This window comes from Dryobates pubescens, chromosome 34, assembly GCF_014839835.1.
Source record: "Dryobates pubescens isolate bDryPub1 chromosome 34, bDryPub1.pri, whole genome shotgun sequence".
In the NCBI taxonomy this organism is placed as follows: Eukaryota; Metazoa; Chordata; class Aves; order Piciformes; family Picidae; genus Dryobates; species Dryobates pubescens.
The window spans coordinates 4,288,816-4,305,768 of record NC_071645.1 but is presented as its reverse complement, the minus strand read 5'-3'; the positions used below and the strand labels follow the sequence as shown (position 1 = coordinate 4,305,768).

At 51.3% G+C, this 16,953-nt stretch overlaps 1 protein-coding gene across 3 annotated transcripts in view; it reads left to right on the top strand.

The window, feature by feature from the left end:
* The window catches only part of ARHGAP32 (Rho GTPase activating protein 32), a 191,773-nt gene that overhangs the window by 73,729 nt on the left and 101,091 nt on the right, over positions 1-16,953 (top strand). The gene's annotated exons all lie outside the window — the stretch shown is intronic.

Below are 16,953 nucleotides of genomic sequence, written 5' to 3'. Positions count from 1 at the left end.
TGCTGCTTCTCTGGATGTGCAGAACAAGCAATGTTGCTCAGCACTCAGTCCTGCACTGGGGCTCCTCCTGAAGGATGCCATGAGCTTTATTCTCTCTTTGGGTGGCAGCAAGGTGAGAAATCAGAGCAAAAACCTCTGCTTAGGCAACAGAATCACAACATGCAGTCCTGGAATCAGAGAATTGATGTGGTGGGAAAAGGCTTTTAGGATGGCCATGTGCAGCCATTCTCCAACTCTGCCAAGGCTGGTGCCAAACCATGGCCCTCAGCACCACATCTCTGCCTCTTTGAAACACCTCCAGGGATTGGGGATTCAAGCACCTCTCTGGGCAGCCTGTGCCAGTCTCTGGGAACCCTTTCAGTGAAGAGGTTTCTTCTGATGTCCAGCCTAAACCTTCCCAGGGTCAGTGTGACAGTGAGACAAGGATAATAGAACTGCCTGGCTGGAAAAAGACCTCAAGATCACAGAATCACAGAATCACCAAGGTTGGAAGAGACCTCAAAGGTCATCAAGACCAACCTGTCACTACAGACTTCCTGACTAAACCATGGCTCCAAGTACCACGTCCAATCCCCTCTTGAACACCTCCAGGGATGAGAACTCCACCACCTCCCTGGGCAGCACAAATGAGGTTGTCCCTGACCTACAGGAAGGCTGGGGAGGGACTGTTTAGAGAGATTTAAGTTGGCCATCAGGAGGAGTTCTTTGCAGTGAGAGTGGTGAAATCCAGCAACAGATTGCCCAGGGATGTGGGTGAGGCTCTGTCCATGCAGACATTCAGCATCAGCCTTGCTGTGGCCCTGGGCAGCCTGATCGAGTTGGAGGTGTCCCTGCTGCCTGCAGGGGGATTGGACAAGATGACCTTTGAGGTCACCTTCCAATCTATGAATCTGAGTCCAACCCTGACCTACCATCTCCCTAAACACAGCTCTTGACCATGTCCCTAAGCTCTTCATCCACACATCTTTTAAACACCTGTGGAGATGACTCCACCACTTCCCTGGGCAGCCTGACTACCAAACCATGCTTCTCATTGCCTCTTTCTCCTCCTCCTCAAAATGATTGCTTCCAGGATTTGAGGGTTGGATGGGGTTTTTTGTTAGTGTTCTTTCTCCTCCCCTGGAGCTCCTGCTGATATTTCAGGTCTATAAACCATTTTTTCCCTCCCTCCTGGTGACTTTGATCCTTATCAGCCTGGAGGAAAAAAAAAGGTTAATATTGATTTAGTGGGGGAGGGAGAGAGAGAGAGCACAATAAGTGAGTAAGAGCCTAATAGCCTGGCATGACAGGAGTGTATCAATTTTCAGTTCTCCCAGAGGAATAATCCACTTCTCTCCAGCAAATGGAAAAGTCGACTCTGAGCGAAGCTGTCAGTGACCTCCCACAGCATTTAATGGCTTTTGGAGCTGGGGGAAGAGCAGGCAGTCCTAACTAACACACTGATTTTGAATGCACTTTCCTTGAAAGTCAGCAATCTTTATGAAATGGCCACGTGCAGGGAGATGAAGAAGTGAAAATGAAGCTGTGAGCTAATTCGTAGCCGCCCGGCACACTCTTCTGGTTTCTGCTTGTGGATGAATGCATCTCCCAGCGAGCTGGAACAGTAACAGAGTCATGGAGGTTGGAGAAGACCCCCCCAGGATCCTTGAGTCCAGCTGTCAACCTAACACTGCCCGTGTCCACCACAATACCATGTCCCTCAGCACCACATCTAAGCACCAGAACAAGAGGACACAGTCTCAAGCTGTGCCAGGGGAGGATTAGGCTGGAGGTTAGGAAGAAATTCTTCCCAGAAAGAGAGATTGGCCCTTGGAATGTGCTGCCCAGGGAGGTGGTGGAGTCCCCATCACTGGAGGTGTTTAGGAGGAGAGTGGATGAGGCACTTGGTGCCATGGTTTAGTTGATTAGATGGTGTTGGGTGATAGGTTGGACCTGATGATCTCAAAGGTCTCTTCCAACCTGGTCTGCTATATTCTATTCTATTCTATTCTATTCTATTCTATTCTATTCTATTCTATTCTATTCTATTCTATTCTATTCTATTCTTAAAGCCTTCCAGGGATGTGGGCTCTACCACCACCCTGTAAAGCTTTGGTAGAGGCTTCCCAACCCTTTTGGGGAAGAAGTTGTTTCTCATGTCCAATCTAAGCCTCCCCTGACACAACTTGAAGCCCTACCCCCAGCCGCCTCCAGTCTGCCCTCAGCGAGTTGTAGAGGATAGATTCAGAGAATGGTTTTGGGTTGCAAGGGAGCTTGAAGGTCATCCAGTTCCAACCCTCCTGCCATGGGCAGGGACACCTCCCACCAGCCCAGGGTGCTCAAGGCCTCATCCAAGCTGGCCTTGAACACCTCCAGGGAGAGAGCATCCACAAGCTCCCTTGGGCAACCTGTTCCAGTGTCTCCCCACCCTCACTGGCAAGAATTTCTTCCTAATCTTTAGTCTCAATCTGCCCTCCTCTAGCTTCAGTCTATGCTTTCTCATCATTCAGTCTGGAGGTGAGGAGGAAGTTCTTCCCCATGAGAGTGGTGAAGCCCTGGAATGGGTTGTCCAGGGAGGTGGTTGAGGCCCCATCCCTGGAGGTGTTTAAGAGCAGGCTGGATGAGGCTCTGGCCAGCCTGATCTAGTGTGGGGTGTCCCTGCCCATGGCAGGGGGGTTGGAACTAGCTGATCCTTGTGGTCCCTTCCAACCCTGACTGAATCTATGATACTATGATGCTATCACTGCAAGCCCTCAACCTCCTTTTCTCCAGGCTGAACACCCCCAGCCCCCTCAGCTGCTCCTCATAATAGAGGTTATAGATGACTTATACCCTTAATAGATGTTGCCAGCATATCCCAAGACAATAGGGGTTGGTAAGGGGCCACTGGAGACCACCCAGTCCAAACCTCCACCCAGAGTATGTTACACAAGAAGGTGTCCAGGTGGGTTTGGAATGACTACAGAGATGGAGACTCCACCACCTCTTTGGACAGCCTGATGGACAAAAACTGCAAAGCAATCAACCTCCTTCTTGGCTCATCCATGTGGCTTTAAGTAGCTCCTGAGTGTGTTGAGTATAAAAATGATGCCTTTGGTGTGACAAAGGGGGAACTCTGCCCTCATGCAGCAGCCAAAGTGAAGGTCCTGTGTTGTCTGGTAGCAGCCAGCACCAGAAAGGACTCTTTGTTTGGTGGCAAAGCCACTTTTCTTCCTCCAGAAACAAATGAATAACCCCACTGCTTTCATTTAACAGCCTCTTTGTCTCTGCCTGAAGCCACCAAGAGGCTGGTTCTTCTTCCAGAGCCATCTCCATTGTTCTTCACGCCATAGATGCTCACACAGTTGGGCTCTGGAGAACACCAGGAGTGCATGAGCAGGAAGATAATCGTGCTGGTGTTCTCCTTAGGAGAACTTGATCCCTGCCATCCTTTGTCGTGCAATGCCATCTAGTGTGCAGAGAGCTCCAGGCTCCTATCTGCTCTAAGTCCGTGGCAGCAGAGGGCTGCTCCTTGCACCTGATTCCAGGCTGCTCCCAGAGGGCTTCTCCTTGCACCTGATTCCAGGCTGCTCCCAGAGGGCTTCTCCTTGCACCTGATTCCAGGCTGCTCCCAGAGGGCTGCTCCTTGCACCTGATTCCAGGCTGCTCCCAGAGGGATGCTCCTTGCACCTGATTCCAGGCTGCTCCCAGAGGGATGCTCCTTGCACCTGATTCCAGGCTGCTCCCAGAGGGCTGCTCCTTGCACCTGATTCCAGGCTGCTCCCAGAGGGATGCTCCTTGCACCTGATTGCAGGCTGCTCCCAGAGGGATGCTCCTTGCACCTGATTCCAGGCTGCTCCCAGAGGGCTGCTCCTTGCACCTGATTCCAGGCTGCTCCCAGAGGGCTGCTCCTTGCACCTGATTCCAGGCTGCTCCCAGAGGGCTGCTCCTTGCACCTGATTCCAGGCTGCTCCCAGAGGGCTGCTCCTTGCACCTGATTCCAGGCTGCTCCCAGAGGGCTGCTCCTTGCACCTGATTGCAGGCTGCTCCCAGAGGGCTGCTCCTTGCACCTGATTCCAGGCTGCTCCCAGAGGGCTGCTCCTTGCACCTGATTCCAGGCTGCTCCATATTTTAGCAGGGGTGATTGTAATACATTTTCAAGCATCCTTCAGCTCTCAGTTTTCACATCTCTCCTCTTGCTAACTGGGATTTTCTTGGAGTGAGGGTGTGTTAGAGAGTAGAGAAGGGGGCAGTGACATTTTGCCCAGCCCAAGGAGGTGTTTCTGGCTATGGCTGATCTCGTGTGTGTGTCAGAAAGGAGAGAAGCACTGAGGTGCATGAAGAGCAGTGTGACCAAGAGGCCCAAGCAGGTTCTCCTCCCCCTCTGCTCTGCCTTGGTAAGGCCACATCTGCAGCCTGCAGTAGGGTGTGAAATGAGAAGCACCACAAGCTGCCCTTATTTGCATCTGTTAATCAACATCCCCCCTCAAACACCCCCGGGTGAAACTGGAGCCACTCCTCGAGTTCACAAATGCTCCACCTTTGCCTGGGAGCTTTCAGCAGAGAGCTGGAAGGGCTAAAGTCGTGCAGCACTGCCTCCAGCTCTGGTGCCCCCAGCACAAGATGGAATGGAACTGCTGGAGCAGGTCCCAGAGGAGGCCACAAAGATGATCAGAGGGCTGGAGAACCTCCTCTGTGGGGACAGGCTGAGAGAGTTGGTGCTGTTCAGCCTGGAGAAGAGAAGGCTTCAGGGAGGCCTTAGAGCAGCCTTCTAGTACCTGAAGGGGGCTACAGGAGAGCTGGGGAGGGACTTTTGACATGGGCTGAGAGTGATAGGACAAGAAGGGATGGATTGAAGCTTGAGGAGAGGAGATTTAGGATGGAGGTTAGGAAAAGCACAGAAAACCTCATCATTAGACCTGTTTTAACCCTGAGCCTGGGTGTTTCTAGGAGCAAGCTGCACATCTCCAGGTTAAGATTTAACCTTTATAGGAGAGTAGATTGAGACTGGAGATTAAGAAGAAATTCTTTCCAGTGAGGGTGGGGAGACACTGGAACTGGTTGCCCACAGAATCACCAAGGCTGGAAGAGACCTCAAAGCTCATCAAGTCCAACCTGGCACCACAGAACTCATGACTAAACCATGGCAGCACCAAGTCCAATCTCCTCTTGAACACCTCCAGGGATGGGGACTCCACCATCTCCCTGGGCAGCACATTCCAATGTCAAATCTCTCTCTCTCTGTGTAGAATTTCTTCCTAGCATCCAGTCTAAACCTCCCCTGATGCAGCTTGAGACTGTGTCCTCTTGTTCTGGTGCTGGTTGCCTGGGAGAAAAGACCAACCCCCTCCTGGCTACAACCTCCCTTCAGGGAGTTGTAGAGAGCAAGAAGGTCTCCCCTGAGCTTCCTCTTCTCCAGGCTAAGCAGCCCCAGCTCCCTCAGCCTCTCCTCACAGGGCTTGTGCTCGAGGCTCTGGATGTTTCCTCCCTGGAGGAGGTGTTCAGGGCTAGGCTGGATGAAGCCTTGAGCAACCTGGGCTGGTGGGAGGTGTCCCTGCCCATGGCAGGGGGGTTGGATCTGGATGACCTTGAAGATCCCTTCCAACCCCAACCCATTCTATGAATCCATGAAAGAAAGAAGACTCCTTCAGCTGCCTGCAGTGAGTTTGTGTTGCAGAAACACCCAGCGTGGCTATGGAAACCCATCATTAGTTTGGATCAGCTTTGCTTTGAACTGCAAGATGGAAGAGGTTTGCTTTCCCCTTTTGGAGCAGAGCCTGTGGTGCAAGGGCTAACACACAAGAGAGGGCATGGGGACCCCTGGGGACCCAAGTGCCTATTTCCAAGTAGCTGCTATTATGGTCAGCAGGATCAGTTAGCTGGGGCCTGAAGGTGGTTTCCCTTGGAGCCAGGCTGGGTTCTTCTCTTTCTGGCTGCATCACAATTTTCTGGGAATTCATGTCGGAAGCAAAGTTTGGTTGGCAGCCAGGAAGAGGTTTTGGGGTTTTTTTTTTTGGGTCCTTTTTGTAGTTGACTGTTCAGTTGAGCTCACTGAGGCAAGGGGGAGGACAAGCACGGGCTGCTGGCTGTGCTGTGAAGGGTGGTAAAGAGCTTTGTCTCTGGGAAAGCACAGGGGTGTCACTTCTGGCTAATTCTGTTGATCAACAGAGAGCTTTGATTTGAGGTCCTGGGAAACTGCTGGAATGTGGTGGTGCTGCTGGGGGATTTGGGGCTGTTGGAATGAGGAAGATGGTTCCGAGGAGGAGGAGTTGAGGGAGGTTCAAGGAAAGTTTTGCATATTCCTCTGGAGAACTTTACTGTGCAGGGATGAACCTGATGGGTTGATGGAGATTGTGACTATGCCCCTCAATTCAAGAGGGATGGTGAGGTACTGGAATGTGTCCAGAGAAGGGCAATGGAACTGATAAGGAGCCTGGAACACAGCACTATAAGGAGAGGCTGAGGGACCTGGGGTTGCTTAGCCTGGAGAAGAGGTGGCTCAGGGGAGACCTTCTTGCTGTCTACAGCTGCCTGAAGGGAGGTTGCAGCCAGGTGGGGGTTGGTCTCTTCTCCCAGGCAAGCAGCACCAGAACAAGAGGACACAGTCTCAAGCTGTGCCAGGGGAGGTTTAGGCTGGATGTTAGGAAGAAGTTCTTTATAGAGCTTGGCCATGGGAATGTGCTGCCCAGGGAGGTGATGGAGTCACCATCACTGGAGGTGTTTAGGAAGAGACTGGATGGGGTGCTTGGTGCCAGGGTTTAATTGATTAGATGGTGTTGGGTGATAGGTTGGACTTGGTGATCTCAAAGGTCCCATCCCATCCCATCCCATCCCATGATTGTATGCTGGTGGCTGTGCTCACCAGAAAGCAGATTTAGACCAGCCTGGTACCAGGCACGGATGTTCAGCCTGTGACCAGGGGAATGTTTCTCTGTTGTCACTGTTGCACACATACAAAGGAGTCATTTTCTTGCCAGCACCGTTTCTGTTGGTAAACAGAGTGATTTGGTTTGGGTTCCTGGGAAGCTGGTGGAATCTGATGATGTTGCTTGGAGGTTGGGGGTGGTGGAATGAAGGTGATGGTTCCTCTTAGGAGTTTGAGGCAGCTTCATTAGTTCCTGGCTTTTACTCTCTCATTGTGCACTTCAAGGCATTGCAGTGATCTCCAGCTCAGTGTGTAGTTGGGAACAGAAGGATTCAGCATCATAACCTGCTGGAAGTAGATGGGGCAAGGAGAGTTGTGCCTACATGGTGTAGGGCTCCAGAGAGACACTGGAACAGGTTGCCCAGGGAGGTTGTGGATGCCTCCTCCCTGGAGGTGTTCAAGGCCAGGCTGGATGAAGCCTTGAGCAACCTGGGCTGGTGGGAGGTGTCCCTGCCCATGGCAGGGGGGTTGGAGCTGGATGACCTTTGAGGTCTCTTCCATCCCAAACCATTCTTTGAATCTATGAATCTCTGAACCCCAGACTTGGGGTGATGCCCTTGGTGGTGGTTGTCTGTGCTTCAGTGGTGACTGCTAACATCCTGCTGGTGAGTTTGGCTTTGCAGATGCCTTAGTGCCATTCATTCTGTGCTCAGACTATGGACCCCTGGACAGGGTGGTACATTTAGGCTGTTAACAGACGAGGGAAGATTTTGCCAGCAAACTTCTTATCTTTAAGGTCTCTTCTAACCCAATCCATGCATAGAACAGTAGGGGTGGAAGGGACCTCTGAGTCCAAGCCCCTTGTCAGAGAAGGATCACCTAGGGCAGGTCACACAGTAGCACAAGGTTGAACAAGACCTCAGGGATCATCAAGTTCAACCTGGCACCCGAGACCTCATGACTGCTAAACCATGGCTCCCGGTGCCACATCCAATCCCTTTTTGAACACCCCCAGGGCCGCTGATCCAGGTGGATTGTGAAAGCCTCCAGGATTTAAGTACCTGTTCTCTGTAGGGCATGCAGGGAGTGACCAGAGCAGCGCTGTCCCTGGGCACTAGGGCTCCCATCCTGCCTTGATTTGCAGCTCGCACAGCACCGGGGACGGGAGAGGAATTTGGTCGAGCTTTAGCTCCGCGCAGTTGGATCCCGGGGGGAAGGAGCGAGCGGTGAGGCATCGGCTTGCCTCCAACTCTGCTGGCTCTCGGGCATGTGATGGCACTTCGCTGTCATGCTTCTTGTTGTGTTGTTTGTTGGGTTTTGTTTGGTTGTTTCCCCCCCTCCCCTTCTCCTTGGGAGCTGTAGCAGCAGGCTGCTGTGCGCTCGCCTGAGCACATCCCCCGCGTGCATTCCCTCCCTCCTTGTTTCTCTTGGCTCTTGTTAAACTCCACGGCTCGTCTTGCGGGACCTTTCCAAGGAGAGAGCGAGGCAGAGAGAAAAGAACACCACTGGTTTCTCTGCAGTGCAAATTGAGCATGAAATGGGCAGCGTGGAAACGGCTGACGGGGCCGTGGAGGCAGCTCCTCGATGCTATTCATAGGCACGTTCAGCCCCAGCAGCAGCAGCGGCGGCGGCGGCGGCGGGGAGGGAGGCGAGCTGGAGAGCTGGACCTCAGGACTTTCATCTGATTTTGCCAGCCTGGAGCCCTTGCATTTCGGAGCTGATGCCTGCAAGGTTTTTTCAATTAGCTGCTGGGAAGCTACGGAGGGACCTGGAGCTGTTAGGCCTTGGCTAGGGAGCCCATCCATGGGAAGAATAGATCCTTGTAGCAGGGGTAAGTAGCCCTCAGCCTTGCAGAGCTCCTCGGCGCTCCCTGCAAGATCCCCTTTTCCGTTTGCTGCCACGATCTAATGGTAGTGCTGAAGGAAAACCAGCTGGCAGAGCACCTCCAGGATGGCACTTTTAAGTGCTCCTGGGGCAATAAAGAAAGATTCTGATTTTCCAGTCAGAGTTTTCCCTGTAGTTTGAAGGGGGAGGGGGGGGAGGGTGGTGGTTATGGCATTTGTGTGCAGCCTGTCTTATGTTACAGGTTTTACAGCTCAGGATAATGCAAACTGTGGCTCTCCTCCCTGAGCTTAACCTGTGGCCTTAGGGAAGGGGTTTTGTTTTTGCACTCAGGTAGTCATTCTGAATGAATGAGGGAGAAGGAATTAACTGGGGAACATCCCCACAGTGGTTTCTTTCCTGCCTCAGCAGAACTGAGTGGCTTTTAGACTTCCAGTGCATCTGTAGTAGTCAGGAGGTGTTGGGTGACAGGTTGGACTTGATGATCTCTGAGGTCTTCTCCAACCTTATTGATTCTTTGAGTCTACTAATTAAAGGAATGGGAGGCCATAAAAAAGTGGAGTGTGTTGCATTTTAGGGTGCTAGGCATGTTCCAAACTTGCTAGGACACTTCCTTTGTTGTCAGGGTGTGCTGAGCAAAGGTGGCTTTTGAAAACCATAGGAGTTTAGAAGTTATTTCATTTGCCTTTGATCTTCCATGCATCCTTCTGTAGTAATTGGAATACAAACTATCTCCCAACTATGCAAGAGAAACTTTATAGTCCTAGATAAACTGTGTGCTATCCAATGGTAATATAAAATGTAGAACATAAATTCTGTATTGATAAAGAGAGTGTGTATTGGCTCAGAACTTAGGTCTGAATGATCTTTGTGTATTGGCTCAGAACTTAGGTCTGAATGATCTTTGAGCCCTTCTCAGGAGTTTCTTTTTTGCTGCAGATGTCTGTGTAAGTGAAACACAGCTCTGGATAAATCTTTAATCAGGTGCAGAGGCACAAAATGCTCATCTTAGGTGCCACGCTGGCAGGAGCCACAGCAAAAGAGACAGCAGACAGATAAGTTTTACATGTGTTCTTTCATTCATAGCCAGTAAATTATTAACCAGGCAAAAATCAGCAGCTGGGCTTTCTAGGAATGACTTTTGTCCACGTGCCTACCTCTGAAATTCCTGCCTCAGGCAGCTCAGTCCTGCTCCAGGCTCTCAAGGAGCAGTGCAAAGCATCTGCAGCCCTCTGTGAAATCCTGGTGAGAATTGCCAGGGCTCCTTCACTTGGAAATCCCACTGCTAGGACGTGTTGTAAGTTCTCCCTTTGTGCTGGCTCAGCTCTCCTTGTCTTTTGTGGAGGAGACTTGGACTTAAACCACTTCCTATTTCCTGCCTATCTTTGCTGGTTGCTTTTCATGTGCCCCACTAAGCCTTTTATGCCTTGCCCCCAGATTTGCATATGTGAATAAAGGGGATCTCTTCACGTACTGGTTTTCCCCTCTTAGTTGCATCAGGCTGAGGGACACCTTTCCTGTGAGGTTGTGGTTAGTGGGACAAGAGCTGGTGAGACAGTTCCTGTGTTACTCAAAACCCTCAGCTTAATGCTTGCCCTAAGTCAGAGAAACTGAGAGGGTTTTTTTTGTGTGTGTGTGTTTAATTTGTGCCTTTGTGCTTGGCTGGGCAGCCAGAGTAGAGTGGAGGGGCTGTTTGGAGTAGCTGCTTCCAAAGCACTGCACTGTTTGCATGGCAGTGCCTCTTGGACTCCAAATTCAGCAGCTGGGGGCTTGAAATGAATTATTTGGAATCTATTTGTTTGACTTTGTGGCTTTTTTTCCCTTACTCTGTTTCCTTACAACAGGCTTCTGAGAGTAGCTGGGATTTCTCTCTCTGCTTCCTCTTTTGCCTTTCTTCTTTCACCTTCCCCACTTTTCAAAGCAAGGAATTCACAGGGAACAACTTGATATGCTCTGGAGATGTAGGGGACAAGCTCCTAACAGCTTCACAAGAGTCAAATCTCAGAAGTTTGAAGCAGAACAAGTTGTAAATCCCCTGCCTGGGCCAGAAATGCTGTTTGCAGGATGCTCCCTGAAAGACATTTCTGTCAGGCCGCTCAAATACGCATTCACAGCCGTTCACATCAAAGCCCTCTGCTTGGGGCCAGGTTTATTGGACCTGGAGGGATCTGTGCCAGTAATGACTGCAGTGTTTGCAGTCATGCTCTGACAGCAGTGTGCTACTGCTGGGCACCTGTACCCTTGGTCATTTCACACACCCTTGCAGTTGCCTTTATTAAGGAAAGGTTTCCTTTGGCTGATATTGTTGTATGGAAAATGAATTTGAAAGAGATACTTTCATTTCCTTTTGCCTCTGTGACATTTATTGCTCCCTTTTCCCCTGGTTTTGTCCCCCCTTTTCCCCTGGTTTTGTCCACCCTTTCCCCCTCTTTTGGTCCCCCCTTTTTCATCCCCCTCTTTTGGTCCCCCCTCTTTGGTCTCCCCTTTTTCATCCCCCTCTTTGGTCTCCCCTTTTTCATCCCCCTTTTTGGTCTCCCCTTTTTCATCCCCCTTTTTGGTCTCCCCTTTTTCATCCCCCCTCTTTGGTCCCCCCATTCCCCTTCCCTTCCTCCCTTCCTTTTTCCCCCCCTGGCCTTGAACACCTCCAGGGAGGGAGCACCCACAACCTCCCTGGGCAACCTGTTCCAGTGTCTCCCCATCTTTCTGTAAGAAAGTTCATACTGAGCTTTAAAGACCAAAGACAAACCCACCAAAATCTACCCAGGGGGGGCAAATCCATCTTCTGGAGCCTTCCAGGGTGTAATGCCCTCCTTGCCAGTCATCAAGTGCCTGAGGCAGTACTCTGCAGGCTGGTTGGGGAGGGGAGAGGGGGTGTGTGTGTGCTCATTAGTTTGTTTTTAATCACATCAGATATTTTAACTTGATGAAAACATCCCATTTCCAGACCTGAAGAAGTTGGTTTTGCCTAATGGAGTCCCTAATGACTGCATCTGAGAAGCTGTAATGAATATTTCATTGCTTGTGGAGATCGACCTTCTTACACATTTAGAGGGAGGAAAAGGGTGAGGCCACAGGGGAAAACATTTGGGGCTTAAAGCAGGAAAAGCTGGGAGAAGGAGGCCTGAGAACAACTCTCGGAGACTTTATGTCTCAGGGAGCTCCAGCATCGAGTACACTTGGCTTAAGAATGAAAGCAAACAAACTCCAGCAGCAGAGACAGAAGGTGCCTGTGTTGGCAGCTCAGCTGGGAATCAGGGCTTGGGAGTGAGACCTTTCCCAGCTGTGTGTTGCAGACTGCAGGGAGAGTCAAGTTGTGTCAGGGCTCCTCCTGGGTTTGTCTTCAGCAAGGCACCAACTGCCCCTGGCCAGGAGGACCAGGGCAGTGATCATCCCCCTGTACTGGGCAGTAGTGAGGCCAAACCTTGAATCTGGTTCAGTCATGAGGTCTGTGGTGACAGGTTGGACTTGATGATCTTTGAGGTCTCTTCCAACCTTGGTGATTCTGTGATTCTCCATGGCAGGGGGGGTTGGATCTAGATGATCCTCAAGCTCCTTTCCAACCCAAGCTAATCTATGAAGCTAGACCCTGCTCCTGCTGTGCTTGGTGTCCGAGAGCAGCATTACAAAGGCAGTCCAGAGGGTGGCATGGGGAGCATCCACCTGACCAGAACTGTGTCAGAATAGAATAAGCCAGGTTGGAAGAGACCTTCGAGATCACCCCATCCAACCTATCACCCAACACCATCTAATCAACTAAACCATGGCACCAAGCACCCCATCCAGTCTCCTAAACACCTCCAGTGATGGGGACTCCACCACCTCCCTGGGCAGCGCATTCCAATGGCCAGTCTCTTTCTGGGAAGAATTTCTTCCTCACCTCCAGCCTAAACCTCCCCTGGTGCAGCTTGAGACTGTGTCCTCTTGTTCTGGTGCTGTCCTCTGCTTGGCCACTAGCAAAGACTGCAGGGTTCTCCTACACCTCTATTCTGCCCTAATGAGGACACATCTGGAGATCTCTGTCCAACTCTGGGCTCTCCAGTTCAAGAGAGACAGGGAGCTACTGGAGAGTCTAGAGGGAGCTGAAAAGATGCTGAGGGACCTGGAGCTGGAAAAGCTGAGAGCCCTGGGGCTGTTGAGCCTGGAGAAGAGCAGCCTGAGAGGGGATGTGCTGAATGCCCAGCAAGAGCTGAAGGGTGGAGGGTCCTGTTGAGCTCTGCTTGACTGTGGTTTTGTTGTTGCTGGCTTTGGGTGCTGCTTTTTGAGCTCTCCAAGGGGAGAAATGGATCTTCAGAGATAAAAATACTCTTTAAGCATGTCAGTTTTGTCTTCACTTTCATCATTACTTCAGGATATTTGTGTTTGGATAATGAAGCCACTGCTGGAAATGTTCTTTTCCTGCTCTGCAGCCAGAGTTGAGGAGAAAGCAGGAGAAGATGGGGAACGGTGTGGGAGGATAATTAGTCCATTTAGCAAGATAAATCTGGAGAGAAGAAAAATAGGCCAGAGAAATGCATTTAAGCTGTCAGGGTAATTAGCTAGAAAATGTTTCCCTGGTGGAAAACCAGTTTGCCAAGCTGAAATTTCCAATATAATGAAGTAATATCTTCAAATACATCCAAAAAACACCCAACCAGGGCTTGGAGGTGCCCCACTGCAAGGCAAACTAAGGCAAGTACACAACAACCCCAGGCAGTGCTACAGGCTGGGGGCAGAGAGCTGCCAAGCAGAAAGGGACCTGGGGGTGCTGGGTGACAGCAGCTGAACATGAGCCAGCAGTGTGCCCAGGTGGCCAAGAAGGGCAATGGCATCCTGGCCTGCATCAAGAATCCTGTGGCCAGCAGGAGCAGGGAAGTCATTGTGCCCTGTGCTGAGCATTGGTTAGGCCACCCCTTGAATCCTGTGTCCAGTTCTGGGTCCCTCAGGGAATTTGGCACTGTTTGGGCTCCAAAATGGTTGAGGCAACAAAGAAACAAAATAAATAAAAGGGACACAGGTAACAGGACATTTCCTACAAGGCTACTCTGGATCTAACATGCCAACCTCAGTAAATACTACAGAGATACATACATAAATATATATAGACACATACAGCAGGAGCAGGGAAGTCATTGTGCCCTGTACTCTGCACTGGTTAGGGCACAGCTTGAGTCCTGTGTCCAGTTCTGGGCTCCTCAGTTTAAGAAGGACATTGAGACTTGAAGGTGTCCAGAGAAGGACAACAAAGCTGGGGAGGGGTCTGGAGCACAGCCCTGTGAGGAGAGGCTGAGGGAGCTGGGGTTGCTTAGCCTGCAGAAGAGGAGGCTCAGGGGAGACCTTCTTGCTCTCTTTGACTCCCTGAAGGGAGGTTGTAGCCAGGTGGGGGTTGGTCTCTTCTCCCAGGCAAGCAGCACCAGAACAAGAGGACACAGTCTCAAGCTGTGCCAGGGGAAGTTTAGGCTGGAGGTGAGGAGAAAGTTCTTCCCAGAAAGAGAGATTGGCCATTGGGATGTGCTGCCCAGGGAGGTGGTGGAGTCCCCATCCCTGGAGGTGTTCAAGGGGGGATTGGATGTGGCACTTGATGCCATGGTTTAGTAGTCATGAGGTGTTGGATGAGAGGTTGGACTTGATGATCTCTGAGGTCTTTTCCAGCCTTGGTGATTCTATGATTCAATTGCAGCAATGTCATAAATGAAGGAGGGGAGGGACAGCAGGGAGCCATCAGGAGTGGGGTGGTTCTGAGAGGATTAGAAATCCCAAACTCAAAGAATCATTCTGGTTTGAAAAGATCTTGAAGATGTGAGAGTTGGGGCTGTTCAACCTGGAGAAGGCTCCAGGGAGACCTTAAAGCAGCCTGCCTGTAGCTGAAGGGGGCTGCCAGAGAGCTGAGGAGAGACTTTTGACAAGAGCTTGTAGTGCTAGGATGAGGAGTAATGGCTTTGAGCTGGGAGAGGGGAGATGGAGACTGGAGATTAGGAAGAAATGCTTTCCAGTGAGGGTGGTAAGATACTGGAACAGGATGCCCGGCGAGGTTGTGGATGTCCTCTCCCTGGAGGTGTTCAAGGCCAGGCTGGATGAGGCCTTGAGCGACCTGGGCTGGTGGGAGGTGTCCCTGCCCGTGGCAGGGGGGTTGGAGCTGGATGATCTTGAAGGTCCCTTCCAACCCCAGCTGTTCTGTGAGTCTGTGAAGATCATCAGGTGTGCTCCTAATGCTGTCAGCAGTGGTGGTTTGGAGCCTTGTAGCAGGGCTGAGTGTGAGCAGCAGCAGCTGTGCCAGTGGTGTGTGTCTGCTTGCCTCGAACTGCTGCTTGGAAAAACGTGAGCAGGTCACCAGCTTGCCTTGGAACAATGACCTGTGCTCTGCCAGGAACAGCCATCAGCATTTCCACTGACTTCAAACTCCTGGCCAAAGAGACTTTCTGCAGCTGTCTTGCCCTCACTTCCCTCCTCGAGTTCTACAGCTGTGCACTGTGGTTGAGGTGGAACCTGGTGAAGTTCATGCCTGCCCCTGAGGTTGATTCGTGCCATCTGCCTCCTCCCATCCTTCCATGCTGGGCCGCTTGCATCCCCCTGTGACCTCTCCATCCTTCCTGGACCACTGTGCCAGGTGCTGCTCACTTGAGTGGGGTCACAGATGGACAGGTTGTGGCATGCAGTGAAAGGAGTGAATGTGTCTTATGAGGAGCAGATGAGGGAGCTGGGATGGTTTAGTGTGACAAAGAGAAGGCTGAGACCTTGCTGCTCTGAAAGGAGAGTGGTGCTGCCTCTGCTCTAATCGAAATCCTCTCCTTACTCAGTAGCCTCTGCTCCTTGGATCTCAGCCATGGCAGATCCCCTGTGCCTTCCAGCCACAGTAGCCTTGAAATCGTGGCACTCCAGACAAACAAAGGAGGCTCTCAGTTGCTTCCCTCCAAGCACAGATCTGCCAGGGTTTGATGGAGGATTATTCTTGGAGGCAGAGCAGAAAGCAGCCTCCAAAGCTACTTTGGAGAGGAGAGATGAGAGCATGTGTTTAGAAATGCACAGACCCTGAGTTGTACCTTGTGAAACTACTGAGTGAGCCTCCTCAGTGTGCTCTACCAGAACTTGCTTACCCTCCTGTGCACTCTGTTGCTGTTTGTCTCTACAAGAGGAATAACCAAGGGGCTCCTTTCTGCTGGAGCCTCCTGTAATCACTGTCTTTGTCTCCCAGCTTAGAGATGAGCTGATTGTCTCAGACAGTGGGAAACACAAAGTCTTCCTGTGGCCCAGAAACCTTCTGAATTCTCTGCAGGTGCAGCAGAATCTGCTGAATTCTGATGGCCTCCACACAGCCATCAGGAATGGAATTGGTATCCAGGAAGTTCTTGAATTCAATCAATTCTTTCCAGTGAGGGTGGGGAGACACTGGAACAGGCTGCCCAGGGAGGTGGTGGAGTCCCCATCCCTGGAGGTGTTCAAGAGGGGATTGGATGTGGCACTTGGTGCCATGGTTTAGCCATGAGGTCTGTGGTGACAGGTTGGACTCGATGATCCTCGAGGTCTCTTCCAGCCTTAGTGATACTGTGATACTGCTCCCTCCCTGGAGGTGTTCAAGGCCAGGCTGTATGAGGCCCTGAGCAGCCTGGGCTGGTGGAGGGTGTCCCTGCCCATGGCTGGAGCTGGATGATCTTGAAGGTCTCTTCCAACCCAAACCATTCTGTGAACAGTAGGCACAGCCCTGATGATCTTCATGGGTGCCTGGAATGGTTTGGGTGTCAGGACTGGTCATGGTGCTGGGCACATGCACAGGAAGGAGGTGGTTACAGCTCCCTGCTCCTCCAAAAAGCCCATCCTGATGAGGTGTTGGCTGCCTCTGTGTGATGAGTGGTGCCATAAACTGCTGTGTGGTGGGGAACTGCTCGACAGCCCTGCAAACCAGGAGATGGATTTCACTGTCTAATGTCTGCCTGAACATATACAGTGAAAGAAAAAGGCTAAGGCTGCAGGGGGATTCACTTTTATCTGATACATGAATATTTATAGAGATATTTTCAGCAAACAATTAATTTTGCAGCCTTCTAAGGCAGAGCTTTAATCCCTGCCTGGAACAATTTTGCCTTCCTGGCTTTATTTCTGAGCCATGTTTTGACTTTTGAACTGTCAGGTGAAGTGGCACTGGAGGGGGAGGGTCTGGGTGAAAGCCAGGGGCAAAACCTAGTGGCACCAGAGGGGCTGTGTAAAACCCAGTGCCCAAATCCCAGTGGCACTGGAGGGTTTGTGTGAAACCCTGTGGCAAATCCCAGTGGCACTGGAGGGTCTGGATCAAACTCAGTGCCCAAAATTCAGTGGCA